General features: G+C 41.9%; 1 long non-coding RNA gene across 1 annotated transcript in view; it reads right to left on the minus strand.

Moving 5' to 3' along the window:
* Positions 1 to 16,935, minus strand: part of LOC138780029 (uncharacterized) — a 35,669-nt gene extending 18,734 nt beyond the window's left edge. Inside the window, exons 1-2 of the long non-coding RNA XR_011361225.1 lie at positions 16,565 to 16,935; positions 11,661 to 11,728 (exon numbers count right to left, since the gene is read on the minus strand). This is a non-coding gene — a long non-coding RNA (uncharacterized lncRNA). The remainder of the gene's footprint in view (positions 1 to 11,660; positions 11,729 to 16,564) is intronic.
* Positions 16,936 to 20,442: the final 3,507 nt, after the last annotated feature.

Here is a 20,442-nt window from a genome sequence, read left to right on the forward strand (position 1 = left end):
GCAGAGCACTTCTTAATTTATGTCTGCCGCTATTGTACAGATGCCCAGCTTTAATTTATTCTAGGGAGCGATGGGAACGTGGGGGGTGTCTTGGTGGAGGGGACTGGAGCATGTATACCAATGGGGGTTGTGGAGGAAAGAACGGATGCTCTTCCTGCCATATCCTCATTGTATTTATACTGTGTGTATTCAGTAGGGAAGAGCAGCAGTGTTTGTTGGAAGCCCGGTCTCTCTGGCATACACACACCCCTTTCACCTCATTGGATTAAGTCAGACATTTTAAACTGCTAGCATATAAGACTAGAGTTAACTCATTCATTGACTTGAGGGATGTAAGTATGTGTAAGAGCTGGAAACTGTAGAGCCAGGGTATTTTTAGCTGTTGACATGTTGCATGTTACTAATCCGGTGATTTCGTTGCTGAGCCAAATGCCTTTGTAGGCATCTGTAGGAAGATGCTATTGCTCAAATGCCATGGTTTTACTTTGGATATTTATATGCAGAGTATTAATGCTTATGTAGGATGTTGCAGTGAATCACAGAATATGTGCAATCTGTTTTATCAGAATAGAAATATACAGGGGCTCTATGGTCGCATGCATTGCGTCTTTTATACCCAATGCCTTAGGCCCTGTGCATGTGTGGATTACCAGTACCAGGGGTGTAGTTATTATAGACAAACCTTAATTTTTGGTGCAATGTGCTGATGTAGGAGGAGTAAGGAAGGCAACAGTATTCCTTGCACTGTTGGTACTGTTGTAGTTCAATTTGCAGCACTAGACAATGTATAGTATTACTGTAGTATTGGTACATTTCAAGGCATACATTTTATAAAAATATTCCTTTTAATTTCCCTCTCTCTATATATAAGATATATATGTTAGGGCTCACTCAGCAATAGCTCTGCCATTGTGAAAGTCCCAGGTATACAGCCACTCTGGGTAAGGGGTGTATTACGCAGGGTAGGAGGTTTTACCAGTCAGCTTCAGGGGCGGCTTCCGGGCACTTCATTTAAACCTCTCTGGGTATCTCAGCTGTGCCTGTGATAGTTTTCGGTTCTGCTCTGTCCTTGTGTTCTGAACTTATTTCCTGTGTTTTTCTCTGACCTTTGGCTTTTGTTATGTGTTTTTGTATTGTGCTACTGACTGTGTTCCCGACCTTGGCTTGGCTTACAGTAATCCCTCTGGTTTCTGATTCAGTACTGCATTGCTATTTTGGTATTCATCCCTGGCTTGTTTACCTGTTACTCTCTTAAACTCTGATTTGTGTCCTGACGTTTTGGTGCAGTGTTTTGACCTGGATTGCTTGACTAATTGCACCACCTGACGTCCCCAGCACATAGCAGTGTAGAGATGTTCACCAAGTTGTCGCATGCGGCCCAGTACAAGACTGGCAAGTATGTAGGGACAGAGGCTGTTGGTCAGATCAAAGCTCACTCATATCCCTGATGTGACATTATCACAGGCCAATATTACTGCTCTCCATGCATCATGGACACCATGATGGCACTAGTAGAGCAGATGCAGGGACTTACACAGTTGGTCCAGGATTTTGCACAGAGGATGCAGTTGCAGGAGACTTCCAGTCAGAAAACCCCAGTGGCACTCTCCCAGCGCTGGGTCATTTCTTCTAGGTGAAATGATCTCACACTCAGGTGTCAGTTTTGCTTAGTATTAGCTGGCTATGTTAAAGAAATGCAGGTTGCTTATCCTACTTCTGCCTCTCTTGATGAAGCTATGGCTTTGACAGTTTGGTTAGACTGACGGGTTTACAGAGAGACAACAGGAAAAGTCTTCCACCCCACTGGTCCACCCCACTGTCACCCCAGTTTCTGCCATCTCAGAAGTAACCCCTGGCAAACCCATTCCTCCATATCCACTGTCAGTGATTTAAAAAGATTCCGCTCAAGGTCTTTGTTACTACTGTGAAGAGAACAGACATTTCATCCTTGACTGCATTAAAGGAAAGACAGGAAAGTCAAAAACTCTAGCGCCTAGGTGACTGTCAAGAGGGTCACCTAGGTGAAGTTCTTCCTATTGTATCCAAAAAAATTACTGTCTATCAACAATGCGGCACTGGAATTTTTTATTTTTTTTTAGATTCTGGGTCTGCGTCAAATTTTATAGATGTTTCTTTTGCTAGACATCAGACTCTTCCCTGTATGCCTCATTCTAAACCTCTGCGAGTAGTAGCCATTGATTCTACTCTGCTGGTCAAGGGAGTGATCCAACTGTGCACCCCTGAGCTTGAAATGTTGGTGGGGTCAGTGCATACTGAGAAATGTATTCTATTTGTGATGGAGGGTTTGCCTGTGGCTATAGTTTTGGGATTGTAGTGGCTTCAGAAAAACAACCCCGTGTTTGACTGGAGTTCTGAGTGAATTGATTAGGTGGGACATATGTGCTTTTCTAGATGTTTTCCTATTGTAGTTGGCAACATTGAGTTATAGCAAATGCCTGCCTTTTTTCAAAGGCCCATTCAGAGATTCTCCCCCTTCCTCCATAGATCCTATGACTGTTCGGTTACCTGGAGTTAAATACCGTAAGTGTAGAATTTACAATCTCTCTTGGCCAGAGAGGGTTGCCATGAAGCAGTATAGAACAATATAACAGACAGTCTGCAGAAATGTCATATTCGACCCTCGGTTCCCCCATGGGAGTACCGGCGATTTTAAGAAACTTTGTAATTAGGTTTATTAGCCGAAAAATGCATTTTTATCCTAAAAAAGCAGTTTGAAGCTCTCCCCCCTGTCTTCATTGTTCTCCTATGGAGAGAGCTAAATAAAAAACCAAAACAGGACAACAAAGAGTTAATCTACAAATACCTCACCCTTTATCTCCTATGACAGTCACCACTGACCTCTCTGAGCTCTGATTACAGCTGTCCCCCAGCTCTGTGCCTGTAATCCTCTCCTGTAATCTGCTTTCTGCTGTCGGCTAACTCCCTCCTCCCTCCTCCCCCCTCCCTCCTCCCCCCTCCCCTCTCCATAGAGCAGATTGGGTACGTCTGATGCAACAAGTCACAATTTCCGGATTTTGAGCAGTGGATGAGAGAAAGGAGAGGAGGGGGGGACCTGGGAAAAGGCTTTTTAAATGCAGATAATGGCAGATTTGGCTAATAAACCCAATTACAAAGTTTCTTAAAATCGCCTGGACTATTGATTTCTGCAAAAAAAAGAAAAAGAAAAAATACGACTCTTCAAGGATCAATATCCTTTGACCCTGATTCCGGATCTGTTCAATTAGATTCAAGGGGAAAAGTGGTTTTCTAAGCTGGATCTGAGGGGGGCTTATAATATCATTCGTATCAAGGAGGGGAATGGAAAATCATCTTTAATACGCCAGGGGGACATTTTGAGTATTTGGTGATGCTTTTTGGTTTGTGCAATGCCCCAGCAGTTTTTCAGAATCTGGTTAATGACGTTTTCCATAGTCTCATTCAGGAGGTACCTTTGCTTGGATACATTTTAACCCCAAGTTCATTTTGCATGGATCCCGGTAAGGTCCAGGCCATACTGGATTGGCTCCGTCCAACCTCTTTAAAGCGCTTTGCAGCATTTTTTTAGTCTTCGCTATCACCATACATTTATTAAAAATCTTTCAGTCTTAGTTCGGCTGTTGACAGATATGACTAAAAAAAGGGTGAATGTCAGTTAATGCCAGCCTGAGGCCTTAGAGGCCTTCAAGATGTTAATGCAGTGTTTTGTCTCAGCTCCTCTACAAGCAGATCATACTAACATTTTGTGGTTCAGATTGATGCTTCCAAATTCGAGGGCAGCACTCTCTTAAGGGTCTGCTTTCATGACCAACCTCAGTCTGTGTGCCTTTTTTATGTAGATTTTCTTTTACCAAGAGAAACTATGATGTAGGTAATAGAGAGTTGTTGAATATAAAATGATTCTTCAAGGAATAGCACAGGCCACAGTTCTTGCAGATCATAAGAATATCACCTTTCTGGCAAGGGCTAAAGGCTTGAACCCCTTTAAGGCATATTGGACTTTGTTTTTCACACGTTTAAATGTTATTTTCACTTACAGACCTGGGTCTAAGAATGTACAGGCTGATGCATTATTCAGAAGTTTTTTTGCCAGCCACTCTACTCGGGAAGTTCCTGTGCCAATTTTGGCCAAAGAAACAGTTATCTCAGCCTGTACACCTGATTTAGCTACAGAGATCAAAACTCACTAGAGTTATAAACTCTTTGTTCCTCCACAGTATCGATTACCTTTACTAAAGGAGGTACATGATTCAGATTTATCTGGGCTTTCTGGATTGGCTAGCACAAAGATTGATTTCTAGTCATTTTTGGTGGCATTGTCTTGAGATGTGGGTTCCTATGTGAAAGCTTGTGAGGTCTGTGCCTGTGCACATGTACCTAGAGTTCGTCCGGCCTGTGTACTGTGTCCTCAACCAGTCCCCAGGCACCCGTGGACTCACATTTCCATGGATTTTAGGACAGATCTCCCTCCTTTTCAAGGAAGGCCAGTAATTTGGGTAGTTGGCTATAAATTCCGCAGAATGAGTCATTTAATTCCTTTAAAGAAGTTACCATCCTTGTAAAGTCTTGCTGAACTGTTCATTAAACATGTCGGTAGGTTGCATGGTTTACTTTAGGATATTGTCTCCGATTGAGGTGTACAATTTGTCACTCAGTTTTGGAGAACTCTTTGTAAAACTTTATGTATCAATGGTCGAACGGAGAGGTTTTACCAAACTGTCACACAAACACTCTGTTGTTATGTCTTCGAACAGTCTGAACTGGCCTTGACAGAGTTTGCCATAAATTATCGGGATAATAGTTTGTTGGGTCATAATCATTTTTCTGTAATTATTGTTATCATCCAAGATATGTGTTATCATCTATGGTTCCGTCGGATCACAGTGGTGCTGATGCCATCATTAAAAGGGTTATCCAGCGCTACAAAAACATGGCCACTTTTGCCCCACTCTTGTCTCCAGTTCAAATGTGGTTTGCAATTAAGCTCCATTTACTTCAATGGAACTGAGTTTCAAACCCCACAAAATCTGGAGATAAGAGCGGGGCAAAAGTGGCCATGTTTTTGTAGCGCTGGATAACCCTTTTAATGATCTGTGCACAGTGTGGGCACAAGTTCAGAAGTACTTGATTAATGTCCAGGGCATCTTAAAAAGAAAGGCTGGTAAGAAGGGTCTTTGTGCCAGTGGTTTTGAAGTTGGGGAAAGGTTTGGTTATCCACTAGAAATTTTCGTATGAAAGTTGGGAAAATTTGGGAAACTCGTTCCCCAATTTGTCAGACCATATGTTGTTCAGGTTATTAACCCAGTGGGCTACTATCTAAAATTACCCTCATGCCTCTATGTACATAATGTCTTCCATTGCACACTCCTGAAAAGATACATACCAGCTCTTACTTCTGCCTCTAAGCTCCCTCCCTCCTCTAGTAAGGGTTAAGGGTGAAGAAGTTGCTCGATTCTTAGAGTCATGTAAAAGTCAAAGGTCTCTGCATTACTAATACTAACATCTCTATAGTTCTCACCATCATCCATTGGTTAGCACTGAACACAAAATCATATATATATATATATATATATATATATATATATATATATACAAACACATGAGCTTATGAATATAATTATTTTAACTCTAAGACTAAAGAACGCAATACATCTCATCTCAGTACCCTAAAATCTATTAAAAGTACTTCTATAGCCCCATCAGTGCTCCAGAATATAAAATTAAAAATAATCTAAAAAAACAAGAAAAACAACATAAAATGTGTTAGTCCCTTCTAGGATCCCAGCAATTAGTTGATATGCAGATTTAATGTAATTGCTTTATAACTTATAATAGACATTTACAATGAGCTTTTAGACAATAGAGGCTGTGTGGCATTTATAAATGCGGGATGTAATAACATTTTGGCTTGTCGAGTAAGCAACCAAATAAAATGAAAAATAAAATTACATCCACCAATCTAAGTTCTGAAATAACTGCATGAAAGTCATCTGGAGTTTCAATGCATATACATTGAAAATCAAATGATTGAAAAGAAAAGCAAGCAATGAATGAGTGGACCTGCCATTATGTATAAAGTATAGCCTGGCACCTAGTCCTGACATTTAAATGAAAAGGTGTACCAAGTCATAATGAAACTTAATGATGAATAATACTGCAGCCCAATGAAGGGAGCTGTAGTGCTTTTATTTACACATCAAGAGTTTGCAGGATGCAACAACTATTGCGGCTTTATGACATACCTGTTATTAGTACATAACAATTTTTCATGCTAGCAATGTTATAAAAGCATATCGAGTGACAACTGGGGCTTGCTGGCTCGCTTTGACACATGATTTCAATCTACTTCAAATTGCTTGCCTAGCAGTTCTTAAGGAGCAAAGTGGAACCAGCGCGACCGGATAAAAAAACAACTCACATACAACATTACAGATACAGCAAAACTCTTTCTACCTGTCTCTACTTTGCTTCAACCGAAATCTGTGACACAGCATGTTGTTATCGCCTTTATCCCCATGTACACCAATCAGCCGTCACACGAAAAAGGTAGTGAATAACATTGATTATCTGACTATTGTAACAATAGCGCTTGTCAAGGAAAGGGACAAAATAGGCAGCTAGTGAACAGTTCTTGAAGCTATGTTGGAAGCAGGAGAAATGTATAATAGAGATGAGCGCAACTCGAGCATGCTCGAGTCCGATCATTCTGTGTTTGAATACTGGTGGCTGAAGAAGTTGGTTGCAGCCATAGGCTATGTTTACACAACATATTTTTTATGATTAGAACGGCCGCTGTTTGCAATTAAAATAACAGCTGTTCTTGTCATAAAAAAAGTGTTGCATTGAAGTCAATGCAAACAATGGCCATTGTTCACTCAGCGTATTGAACTATGGCCGTTGTTCAATATGGCGGTGGAAATAATTGACTTGTCAATTATTTCCGGCTGTCGCGTATTGCAATCAATGCAATATTCACTGCAATAATGACCCTTGTTTGACAGTCACTAGAACGGCCGTTGTCTTTGAGTGCTGAACAACAGCGGTTGTTCATTCAGTGTGTGAACATAGCCATAGGCTGTATCTATGTTTTCTAGTACTCCATGCATGCATGTTGCATGCAACTTCTTCAGCTGCTGGCATTCAAATGCCGAATGATCGAACTCAAGCATGCTCGAGTTGCTCTTATTTGGTGTATAAGTGTAAGTATTTTGCTACCAAAACTAGGAGTTTATTGAAAATCCAGAAAGGCTATGGTCACACACTCTTGAAATTGAGTGGATGGCCGTCATTTAATGGTAAATAATGGACATTATTTCAATACAATGGCTGTTGTTTTAAAATAACAGCAATTATTTTCCATTAAATGGCAGAAATTCACTCAATTTCAGCAGTATGTGAACATAGCCTTTCTGTGCTTTCAATAAACTCCTGGTTTTGGTTGCAAAATACTGAGCAAAAATACTGTGTGGGAACATAGCATAAATGGGTTTTCTGATGTAAATTTACTTGTCTTCCTGATCACTCCACCTCTGTCTACAGCCCAAAGGTGCATACATTCTGATTGTGAATGAGGCCTGTTCCATCCTCCACAAAGCTTGCAGACTCCTTTGACGGTGCATATGGTGACTTTGCACTATATCCCACTAACACCAAACACTACTGTTTAATACCTTTCTTGGTCTCTCATAACCAGTGTTCTGGCCCATCATCATGTTAACATTATGTTCTACATGGGCCTAAAATAAAGCTCAGCACCTCTTAGTTCTCCAAGCTGGCATCTTGGTAACTGTGCCCAGTAACTCAGACAGGGTTTAGCATCACAGCGGCCTAACAGCCATTTACAGCTAAAGATCCCACAAAGTGTGCATCACTAGTGTAACACTAAATGGTTCTCAATGATTCTAATGAACAGATAAATACTTTGAAACCAAGACGCTTAGAAGATAAATGGAAAATGAATTGCTGTATAACAGTATGAGGTCATGTTCACACAGCGTATGAGACCGGCTGTTCTGAGACCTGCCTGGGTCACAGAACGGCCAGTGTCAGAGAAAATCATCTTGGCCTGTACTGCAGTACTGGCTGGATGATCTTCATTTCTGTTGAATTGGGATGCTGGTGCTTCAGTGTGTGTCTGCATCCCGATTCACCATAGCACACAATGGAGAGTGCGGCTAGAGCAGTACGCTCAATTGTGTGAACTGACATATCTGAATGATATGCCCGAGGCGTACGCCAGGTAGAAGGTGCAGATTCGCCCCTTCTCCCTGGCATACGCCTCCCGTACGCCCCGCTTGCCGGATGGGCAGGCTTGGGGAGTTTGGGGGGGGGGCATGACGAGGCGAGGAGGAGGCGTGGCCTCCTCTTGCGCCTCCTTTATCATGATTATGATCCAAATCTACACCTGCTTGGAAGCAGGTGTAGATTTAGTACACCGGGCGCTGATTCCGGCGCCCAACTGGCCAGATTCACTAAGAGGCATGTGCCTCTTAGTGAGTCCTGCCTGGGAAAAGGGGGCAGGGTCTTATATAAGACCAGCGTACTTGTACGCCAGTCTTCATAAATCCCCCCCCCATGTGTATACACTCCGGCCATGATTCTATTCATTCAAATACAACGTATCTTCTGCATAAATCATGGCCGTTGTTGCAAATTGCAACAGCGGCCGTGATTTAAGCAAAAGATACATTGTGTTAACATGGCCTTACACAGTAAAAGTAGAATTGATAGAGTAAAGGTTTATAAAATAAAATATAAATCAGTAATAGGTCTTGGAGAGAAAGATAAGTAACCAAAAGCCGCACCAGGGTCAGCAGACAAGAACTCCTCCTGTTGAGATGCAGTCTACAATGATATATAGGCACCAGCAACCATTCCCCTAATCAAATCCCTTTCACTACTACAACTAAGATAATAAGAATTATGAATGTATCAACCCAAACTAGCGTTATCTAGATTACCCTTCAGAAGATGCATGACATATTTGGCCTAGTTATGTGTCAAACAGTAAATTACTATTTCACACAAAATGGAAAGAGTCACAACCTTGCTATAATTCACTGTACTACAAGCACACACTGGGCACAAAGTATATCACCAAAAAGTAAAAGTAAAACACACAACATTTAACATAAGGGTAAAAATAAGAGGGTTAGGGCTTATTTCCATTCACCCAGCATCCAGCATATTTGCCATCAAGCCTGCAGGCTTGAAAGCGTTGTGTTGAAAAGTTGTATACTGAGTTTTCTTACTTTCTGTGCTGTCCATCGACACAATGAGCCTCATTTGCTAACAATTCATTAATGTTATGAACATGAACATATAAACTGTGCACACTAATTCATTGATGGGGTGCACACCCCATGTAAACCCGGAAGGTTTTTCACAGGACAAAACTAAAACCCGACCATAACACCAGACTAGAGGTGGCTGTTTTTTTTAGAATAAAAAATGATGGTTCACTTAGTAATTCTGTTGGCTGTGGTGGGTTTTAAAGGACACACCCATGACACACCCACTTGACGAGTTTTTGGACAAAAATTACAGGTTTGTCAGGTTTTTGGCCAAATTTTGTTGCACACCTTTAATAAATATGTTGGATCACTAAAAATGGATAAAAACCTGACTATTTGCTGCCGGATACATCTTAGTAAATAAGCTCCAAAATCTATGTTTGTGGTCTACCACATGTGAGGTGTAGCACAGACTCATCTTTCCAAGTTACCGTCACATATATTTTGGGGGTGTTCAGAAGCTGTTATGGAAGACCTAGCCTTTACATTACAATATTCCCTCTTGTACTTCTTGTACTATCAGACCCTATGGTCAGCTTTCCTTCTAGGGCCTCTTACAAACAAGCATATTAATCATCAGTATTGCATCCATCTCTTGTTCCATCTGTAATATGGAGCTATGTTAGTTGGCTGTATAAAATACAAACATATTCAGGCTATGTTCACACAGCGTAAAAATATGGCTGTTGTTGCAATCGGCAAAAGCGGCCGTACTTTGTACGAATAGCTACGCTGCATGTTCTTCTATGGGATCCCGGCCAGAGCGTATACACATAGTATACGCTCCGGCCGGGATCCCAAGCGGCGTTGCAAAGAACTGAAATTTCATTTTTTTGTGGCTGCTATTCATTGAATAGCAGCCGTCGAAAACCAAGTCAGTGCACATTGTGGAGGAGCGGCTGCTGCCGCTTGCTTCACGGTGTTCTATGGAAAGTTCTGATATGAGCGCGCACCGATGTGCCTATATCAGAACTCTACGGCCATAAAGATCATCCAGCTGGTACTGCAGTACCGGCCGGGATGATCTTTGCAGAGACCGGCTGTTTGCAGGTACAATACGTCATGTGAACATGGCCTCCAAGTGTAATTCAATTCACTGTTTACAAGACACCCATCAATATTTCCTGTACAAAATATGGATCAAATACTGAAGCAATAATTAAATATGTCCAAATTATAGATCCATAATACAGACAGGCTATGCTCACAAATTGTAGTTAGGTCAGTATTTCCGCATTTGTAGCCAAAACAAATTTGTGATAAGTGGATGTACTTGGTCTGCATCAAGGTTTAGGTAGGTGGTATGCATTACAGTAGCATCTGTATAAATGCCAGGACCTTATGGTGTCTAAAGCCCCTATTACACAGGGCGATCAGCGGGAGCAAGCAATCGCTGACCTGCCACGTCAGCGCTCGCTGGCTCCTCATTTCCCGCAAGCTGCCGGTGTGTCTACATGCACCAACAGCAAGCGGGTAAGTGCAGGAGGGGGGCTTGTGGGGAGCGATGGCAGCAGATTGTTGCTTTCCTAGTCATAAGTCTTTTTAACATGTTGAAAATGTTGAAAGACAATGATCAGCCAACATTGTTCACGTTGGCTGATCGTTGCCTTTTACTACTCAAAGAAATTATCGGTTGTAATGGCTGATAATCGGCCAAATACAGCTGCTTATAATCGTTTTGTGTAATAGGGCCTTAAAGCATCACACTGAATCCACTGGCTTATCTTCCCATAATGTATCCAGGTACCATATCTTTCCAAAGCAGGTCATGTAAATGCACCAAGGTAAAAATCCAGCAGTGATACATACAGTACAGTATAGTGTGGATGGCTGTTAATATGGCTACACTCTCCCTGGCACTAGATGTTAGTCACATACAGTTACATAGTTTGGCTATGTTCACACAACGTCCAAAAAAGGAAAAAGGCGTCCGCTTTTTGTGGTTAAAAAAACATCCGGTATTGCATCATTTTATGTGCCTTAAATAAAATGCATTGACGTCTATGGGAAAACGGACACATTGTATTGAATGTAGGACGTCTTTTAAGGCGGACATATTCAATAACATGTGTGAAAAAGACATCAGTTATTCCAAAGACTTCAATGCATTTTAGTTAACCCACTTAAAATGATAACGGACATCTTTTTAAACATAAAAACGGACAATTTTTTTCCCTTTTTTGGACTTTGCGTGAACATAGCCAATGTACGGTTGACATATGTCCTTCAGGTTCAACAGAGAACCAAGCCACCTCCCAAACTACATAAATTCCATCATAGTGAATAGGCTTATGTTGTCAGTCACTAAAAGCCCCCCAATAATTTTCTCTTACCTAACCCTCTTGTATAAGACGCACTTTCTTTACTTACATGGTCTTCATTACCAGGCACTAATTGCTCTGCAAAGTCTTTACCATGTTGATCTAAAAAAGATATGCCTGTGGGGATAAAAAAAATTCCATATGAGGAAAGCTTCTAAATGAATATGGGGATAATGTATTTTCTCTGGAAAGGCTGGTTGGCCCAGTTAAAGTCACGTAATCACTCTGTGCTTTGGCCGTGTCAGAAGCAGAGGTTAACCCTTTCCTTGCACAGAGGCTATGAGACCGTAAAATGCATGAAATGATTAATTCTGGTGAAGTATCAGTGGTTCTTGTTGTCAATCTGGGCTGTCTTGCAGCAGTAAGATGTAGGCAGATAATGTCTCTAGCACTTCATTAATTGTTGAATAATAATAGGGCCACCTGTGCATTTCCAGAATGTGATGGAAGTGATGATGAGACCTGGCGCTATTGCAATTCACTGCCATGAATGTAAATGGAGCCAGTCCTTTAGGGTTAAATTGACTACCAGTTGTACATTTTCACACCTTAATTCTGCTTCATTTAGATTGACTGGATGATTAGTTTTTAGCGTTATATTTCTGGTTTCCCTCATGGTGAAGCTTAGCAATATTTAGTCATCGTGCCCATTGGCAGAAATAGAAGTGGGGAGGATTACAGCAGGATCCTCAGGGCAGATCTACATTTCAGATCCACGGCGCTCTTGTTTATAACCTGAATCTGAGATGGTAGAATGTTAATTGCTGTTCCCAAGTTAGTGCTAGTAATTTCTATTGCTGGGTATCAGGGTAGAAAGAAGATATCGAGAATGGCTAAGCCTTTTCCGAGACTTCCACAAGAAGCACTTCAGTATGTTAAATGGGTCTGTGCAGAAGAAAAGAGTGGGCGTTCCTTTGCATGCTTCCAAGCTCAGCTGTGGCCCTGTCCGTTCTAATCTGCAGATAAGGGTGATAATCCATGGATGGGCTGTTTGGGGCTTTGTGCCAGTAACAGCAGAGAATTTAAGGCAGAGTGGCATGTAAAGCCAGGGATGAGACCTTATGCGTGGCTTTGCATCTCTTGCTGGTGTGAGCACAGTGCGTGGAATTGACTCGTGTGCTTTTGGATTTTATTAGGATCTTATTCTGAAGGAGAAAACAGGGAGGTAGATATAAGCACATACCAGGCAGAAGCACAAAGTGGAAGTATATGTTATCATTTCTTCTACATGTTACATTGCGCAGACATGTATTCATTTACAAATAACTAACCCTTCTGATGCTCAATTTCCATAAGGAGATTTCGTTTTCCAATATCAGCGTGCACTTATACAGAGCGGAAAGTGTATTTTTATTATAATGGACATTTGTATTCATTCATTATTGCTTTACTTTACATCCCAAGAGAAAAGCATAAAATATAAAAAATAGTTTCTTATGGCGGTCAGGCCCATTTATTATGTGGGTGCAATGGTCTGCTCCTCAGTGATGCAGTCAGCTGAGTAGACATGCTCTGTGTGTTGTGGAACAGACCACTGCACACAGATAAAGGGGGGAGTGGTGCCTTGACTATGCTAAGAAACGGAAATCAGCCACCTGAACAATCTGCCCACTGTTTTAGTTATGCAAAGCAAGGCGATAACAATATAAACATATAACATTACTATTACTATAACCTTTCCTTGTTAGCGTTCAGCATAATTTCCTAAAAGCAGAGTGCAAGCAAAAGACATTGACAGGCATGCAAGTATTTCCGTCTGGAATCACACATGCAGTTTATGATACACAAGTCATAAGTAAATTCAGCAAAAATGCCTTCCTTTATGTTCTCATTTGATTGGCTGGAAAACTACATCCAAAAACTTCTGTAAAAACTGCGACTGTGATTCCTGTCTCAATGCAATACTAGCATAAAGTGAATTTGTTTGTAGAGATGATGGTCTGGTTCGTCTGAACCTAAGCATGGAGCATTTGATTACTGGTGGCTGAAGAAGTTGGATGCAGCCCTAGGGAGTCCTGGAAAACAAGAATACAATCTATGGCTATGTTCACACTACGTATATTTGAGGCTGTATGTTTGAGGCTGTATAGCAACCAAAACAAGGAGTGGATTGAAAACACAGAAAGGCTCTGTTCACATAATGTTGTAATTGAGTGGATGGCGTAATTTAATGGCAAATATGTGCTGTTATTTTAAAACAACGGCTGTTATATTGAAACAATGGCAGTTATTTACCGTTATATGGCGGCCATCCACTCAATTACAACATTGTGTGGACAGAGCCTTTCTGTGTTTTCAATCCACTCCTGGTTTTGGTTGCTATGAGGACCAAATACAGCCTCAAATATACATAGTGTGAACCCAGCCTATGGCTGTATCCATGTTTTCCAGGCAGTCTTAGTACTTGAGGTTTGTTCATTTCTATGTTTTTTGGCTTGAAAAGCAGGCACAAAAAAACTGCTTAATCTACTGGCAATATAGTTGTTTGCAATGAGAGATCTATCATCCTCTGCTTTGTTAAAGCGAGTGTACCATCAGGTACTTCACTTTGGGTTTTTTACATGAATGGCCAGGCATGAAGTACCGGGGGCGGGCCGCCTCCCAGTGTAAGAGTCTCCCCTCCCTTCTCCCCTCCCTACCCCTCTTAGGGCTGGTGGTCATGCCCCCAGCGCTTCCTGCTCGGAATTAGACTGGTGCTATACACAGGAATTGGGTGGAGGTTAAAAGAAAATATATATTGTACCCCATGTGAATTTAGTAGAATATATTTTTTATTTGATGACACAACGCTCTAGTATAAGGTTTAGGCTGGTTTCACACATGGCAGGGTTTTTTTGGAAAACTTCCACTGCAGTTTCTGTGCCAGAAGTGGATTCAATTGCGATAGAAAATATAAAGGAAGGACTTTTAGTTCTCTTTCCTTTTGGCTCCACTTCTGGTTTTGGCACAAAAACTGCCATGGCAGTTTTGTAAAAGAACACACCACAAACATATCCACAGTAGTGTTTTGTTGGTATAAAACCTCCCAACACTAATATTAAAGGGGTATTCCACAAAAATATTTATTATTCTCTTCTTCTTCTATTGTTATTATTATTATTGTTATAATTCTATTATTATTCATTATCATTATTGTATTCAATAATGATTGTAATCTTGTAATCTTTATAATAAACTGTTCTATAATCAAGCCCTCTCCTGGGCTTCTGCACATCACTTAGCCCCCCCCCCCCACACACACACGAGAGCTGAAAAGTCCTCTGTAGACGGTCCACTTTGTCTCACTCCCCTTTCTCTCCCCTCTTTCTGACCTTTCTCGCTCACGCTTGTGTCTGAGTGTTGAGCCTGGCCTAGTATGCACAAGCCAAGCCCACCACTGAAATCAGCTCATGTACAGCTTAGTAGTGTGACAAGTAGTGGGCAGGAACTAACAGAGAGTCGCGGGTACATGTATGCATAACCCGGAGGTGCGAGTTATGACAAGATGGGGTTTCCCCATCTGTGCCAAATAGACTGTCATTTCAAAAAGTTTGCAACAGAGGAATGGTGGCCCTGAGAAGTGTGGAAGTGGTCTCTAAAAACTGGGGATCAGTGACTAGCACCAGTCGGCGTTGGGACAATTTGTTCTAGGAGTGCAAAAAAGGAATACCCCTTTAATGTGCCTGTAGACTTATGGGCCAACCATACCCACATGCAATAAACAAGGGCCAGACAATATTGCTATAATGTTGCCAGGGGTCATTACATGTAGACATGGTTTTGCCAGCATGCAATAATTTATAAAATATAATTATTAAAATATAAGTTATACCTTGGAGATAACAGGGGATAGATGGGGACCATCTGGATAATGTCAGCTAGCCCATTTGGCCCGATCCACAGAAGAGTTACTGTAGGACAAACTGCTGAAAGAGTTAACGCTGACTATGATAGAAAGGTGCCAGAACACACAGAGCAATGCAGCTTCTTGTGTATGAGCATCAGAACTGGACCATAGACCAATGGAATAGGGTTGTCTGATCAATCATATTTTCTTTTTTGACATGTGGATAGGTGGGTGCATGTACATTGCTTAGGCTTGGTTCTTACTGCGTTTTTGCAGTCTAACATAGCTGTTTTTAAATGGTTACTTTTAAAATAGGAAAAAATGAACTCAACCCCATTTTTGTGTACACTAAAAAAAAGGAAAAAAATGCATCCATTTTGATCCGTTTTAAATTTTTTTTTTTATAATGGAAGTCAATGGAAAAACATATCCAAACGGATTCAAACAATTGAATCTGTTTTTTCATCCATTCTTTTCATAAAACGTATACGTTAAACAGACTGCAGATTGCAGTGTGAACCCAGCCTTACCTGGGTTAAATGAGGCACCAGAGTAATGCTCTGGGCAATGTTTTGCTGGGAAATCTTGTGTCCTGTAATTCATGAAGATAATACTTTGACATGTACCACCTACATCAGCATTGTTGTGGACCAAGTATCCCTTTCATGGCATTCGTATTCCCTAGTGGTGGTCCCTTTTTTCAGTTTGAGAAACATAATAGAGTTCAAGCCATTGACTTGGTCTCCACATTCTTCTGATCTCTATTTTACGGAGCATATGGCATGTGGGATGTGCTGGAAAACTAGTGTGAGCCCTGGAGGTTGCCAATCACAACCTACAGGACTTAAATTATCATGATTTGGTGCCAGATACCACATGACGTCTTCAGTGGTCTTGGGAAGTTCATGCCCTGGCGAGTCAAAACTCTGGGAGCATGCAGGAGGCAGGTGGTAATAATGTTATTGTTATATATATGGCTATATATATATATATATATATATATATATATATATATATATATATATATATATATGTGTGTGCATGCTGTTCCCTGTTCCACATAACAAATGCAGTCTTTACACATTTACTAAATTTACATTCCCACCATCTAAAAGCCAGTTAAGCACCTGCATAAGTTGGATCTCAGTTTAATGACTAGGTTCCTGTAAAAAGTTTTGACATGGTTTGGCCAAATTATGTGCCTAAAAGCTTCCAGTTACTGCAGCAAAATGCATTAGAGACTTTCAGATCTGAGTAATGTGAACGGGTTTGTGCAATGCTGATGAAAAGGGAGTATGCAGAAAACTGGAGGATTTTCTTATCCTGTTTTTTCTTCCCTTCTCTGTCTTCTTCTTCAAGCATACACCCACATGAATTGTGTGAGAAGTTCTTGTCACTGTGACAGATGAAACCAGCATGGAAAGAGTTCTCTAATGCTGGCAGACAGTCTCTCCCCCTAGCTGACTTCTCAGCAGAGCACAGACGGGATTCTGGCCAGGTCTCCTGCTCTGCCTGGTTGCCAGGGGAGACGCTAGGCAGGCCCTAAATATGCACAGCAAAGGCCGGGCCTGTCAAAGTGTCTGAGATGAGCCATAGCCTTGTCCCCCTGCAGCTGGTCTCAGACATGCCTCAGCCCTTGTCTGGGGCCTGGGAATGGCAAAGCCCAGTGAGGTTCAAGGGCAAACTTGATATTCATTAGTCAGGGGCCTTGATGTTCCCACTCTTCTCCTCTGGCCTTTTTTCTCTCTCCATCTTTGACACATTCCTCTGTGTCTTTGGGATAGAAAAAAAAGAGCTCCCCCCCCCTCCTGCTTTGTCTATTTGTCTTTACACAAGACCATGCATAAACCTTAGTACGAAACAAGGAGGCGAGGAGGACAATGTCTGCAGGAATACATTGAAAGAAAGAAGCCTGTCTGCTCCCTCACAATCTGTACGCCCCAACTTTGACTGACAAAATGGCCCTTTTAACTTAACCATGCAAATGCCTGGCCCGTTCACACCGTAATATTTTATCTGTATAGAACAGGCTCACACGCAACACAGTCTACGAATGATGCCCCCACCCCCACGGCTCTATGATGATTAATCTTAAGGCAGCGGTCAGATAGTATCCTTATACTAATACATGAGCTGTATGCACACGGCCTAGTAAGAAAATTATAAATGTGCATAAAACGATACATATGTAAGATATCGTCATGATCGTCATATAATAGTCCATTTTAATTTTATTTTTTTTGCATACTACCATACTATATGTATGAAAAGGCCAGCTCCAGCATGCAGTGGTGGGATAATGTCATGTGAAACATAACCATGAAATGTCCAGTTTGTCTTTTATTCATTTGTAGTGAATATTTAAGCGCTCTCATAAGCCGACTTCCCAGTAATTATCCAAGCCAGCCAGCACGTGTTATTAGTTTAAAATGATTTTTTCCCCTCACCAGGCCTCTGTAACAGAATAGAGGTGTAATTGTGCTAAAGAGTTAGCAGCGGAGAGCAGCTTTTGCACACATTTAAGTCTGAGGTCCTTAGATGGGGAGGGAGTATAAAGAACTTAATTTACATAAGCAGCATGTGTCTGCAAGAGAAAGAAAGATATCAGGGGTTGCAAAATTTAATCTAGACTTGAAGGAAAATAAGGGAGAGAGGGAGAGGAGGGGTGAAGAAAACCTGATAGTGAAAGGGGTTTAGCTAAGTAACACCCTGGAGAGATTAAATTGTCCAGAAAGTTTCTCCCCATGATTTTGCGAAATGGGCAATGGGGTGTACAGAGGGGGTGGGGTGGCAACACCTCCCTAAGTGCATGAATGGGAAATAGGCAAAGAAAGAGATCTTTATTAGTTAGAAAGAAGAAAATGTGCCAGTGCTTAGGAAATTAAAATCATGTTCACAATATTTTGTGTGGGATGGCCAGATGTTGGAGGGAAATGGAAAGGCTGCTACTTTTTGCATAACAAAAGGAATAATTTTCACAGATTGTACGCAGGTTGTGACTTTATTGTGCCAACAGGAAGACAATGTGATGCCTGTGTCTTGGTGTAAATTTAATGCCCCATCACAGGATGTTGATGGAGGACATATGCATACAGTTAGAAAAACAAGGATGTGCCTGACTGTGGTATCTTAGTTTGGGTAGCACACTCTTTTCTATTGGTACTAGTCTGCATAAGCTTATTTGACATGTAGTCATAGGGTGAATGCTAAAGCATGAGACATTCATGGGTATAGCTTAGATAACAAAGTTCTGGTTATACAAACTTTATCAATCACCAACATTAAGGCGTAACTGTCATTACAGGGTCATTTGTCTGAAAACATTAAATATCAACAGTACAAGCGATTTTAAGAAACTCTGTAATAGGGTTTATGTACTAAAAGAGTTTCCTTCTGGACTGAAAAAGCAATCTCCCAGCCTCCCCCTCACATCAAAAGCAGCAGGATTTCTGTGTCCATTATGTGGCTATGGAGAGGGGAGGGGCTGTTAGGAGTGACTGAGCACGGAGCAGTCCTGCACAGCACAACACCCTGCAATCTTCTCTCAGTAAGTTCATAGATAAGCACTGACCTTTCTGATACCTGAATTTAGCGTTTTAGCTGCCCAGAGAGTCTACAAACAGCTGACCTTCATGTCACCTCTTCCTGCTCCCTCATCTCCCTCGGCCCCTCCCCCCTTCATAGGCTTACAATGGAGAGAGCAGAGTCCGTCTTCACTGGCTTCTCTGTAATGAAGACGTGTTTGCCTGATAATGCACAGATAAGAAGTCAGGGGGGGAGGCTGGGAGATTGCTTCTTGAGTACAGAAGAAGGATTTTTTGGCTGATAAAACCTATTACAGTGTTTCTTAAAATTGCTTATACTACTGATTTCTGCAATAAAAAAAAACATGACAGTTACGCTTTAAGGTCTTTTCCTTGATTCAATAGCCTAAGGGTGCCTTCACACCTACCGACTCGCAGCGTTAATAACGCTGCGAGTCGGCTAGGTCCTGGCAGATCACTGTCAGTACATACACGCAGCGGTCTGAACGACCGCTGCGTGTATGTAAATCTGCCGGCCGCTTAACCCCTTCTAATGCCAGCCGGCTGCCTCCCGCTCCGCTCTGTATACATTACCTCCTCGCTCCACGGGGTCCCGGCGTCCTGCTCTCGCGCCCGGCCAATCAGTGTGTTGCCCTGCCGCAGCCACTGATTGGCCGGGCGGGAGAGCAGGACGCCAGGACCCCGTGGAGCGAGGAGGTAATGTATACAGAGCGGAGCGGGAGGCAGCCGGCTGGCATCAGAAGGGGTTAAGCGGCCGGCAGATTTACATACACGCAGCGGTCGTTCAGACCACTGCGTGTATGTACTGACAGTGATCTGCCAGGACCTAGCCGACTCGCAGCGTTATTAACGCTGCGAGTCGGTAGGTGTGAAGGCACCCTAAAGGGTCTATTGCAAGGGCCGATTCAGGGGAGCAAGTGAGTGCCGACCTGTCAGGTCAGCACTTGCTTGCTCCTCGTTCCCCGATTGCTCCCGGAACTGTTTGGGGGGGCTTTCCGGACCATCTTTAGATTGTTCGGGGAGCCCATAGGAGATATTGGAGATACGTGGAGTGACGACAGCAGATCGTTGCTAGGCTGATTGTTTGTGTTTCAGTCTGCTAAAAGACAACAATTCATGTCAATTCATGTAAATGTTGTCTGATCGTTGTCTTCTATTACACAAAGTGATTATCAGCCGTAACGGATGATATCGGCTAAATATGGCCAATAATCAATTCGTCTAATAGGGCTTTAAGTCTACAACATTTATTACTTGTATGATAAGATATAGATTCAACTTATTAAAAAGGTTTCCAGTCCAGGGAAATTGTAAACTGTGGCTACTGCTTCCCTGAGGCATAAAACAAGAAACAAGCCATTCCTAATCCTGAACCCTCCCCCTGCTCCCCTGCTGCTTCCACTGTGTGATCTGCTGGTCCTGGCTGTGATTCCTTTTTGTCAGCTTCTGATGACAACCTA

Source organism: Dendropsophus ebraccatus, chromosome 1 (genome assembly GCF_027789765.1).
Source record: "Dendropsophus ebraccatus isolate aDenEbr1 chromosome 1, aDenEbr1.pat, whole genome shotgun sequence".
Taxonomy (NCBI): domain Eukaryota; kingdom Metazoa; phylum Chordata; class Amphibia; order Anura; family Hylidae; genus Dendropsophus; species Dendropsophus ebraccatus.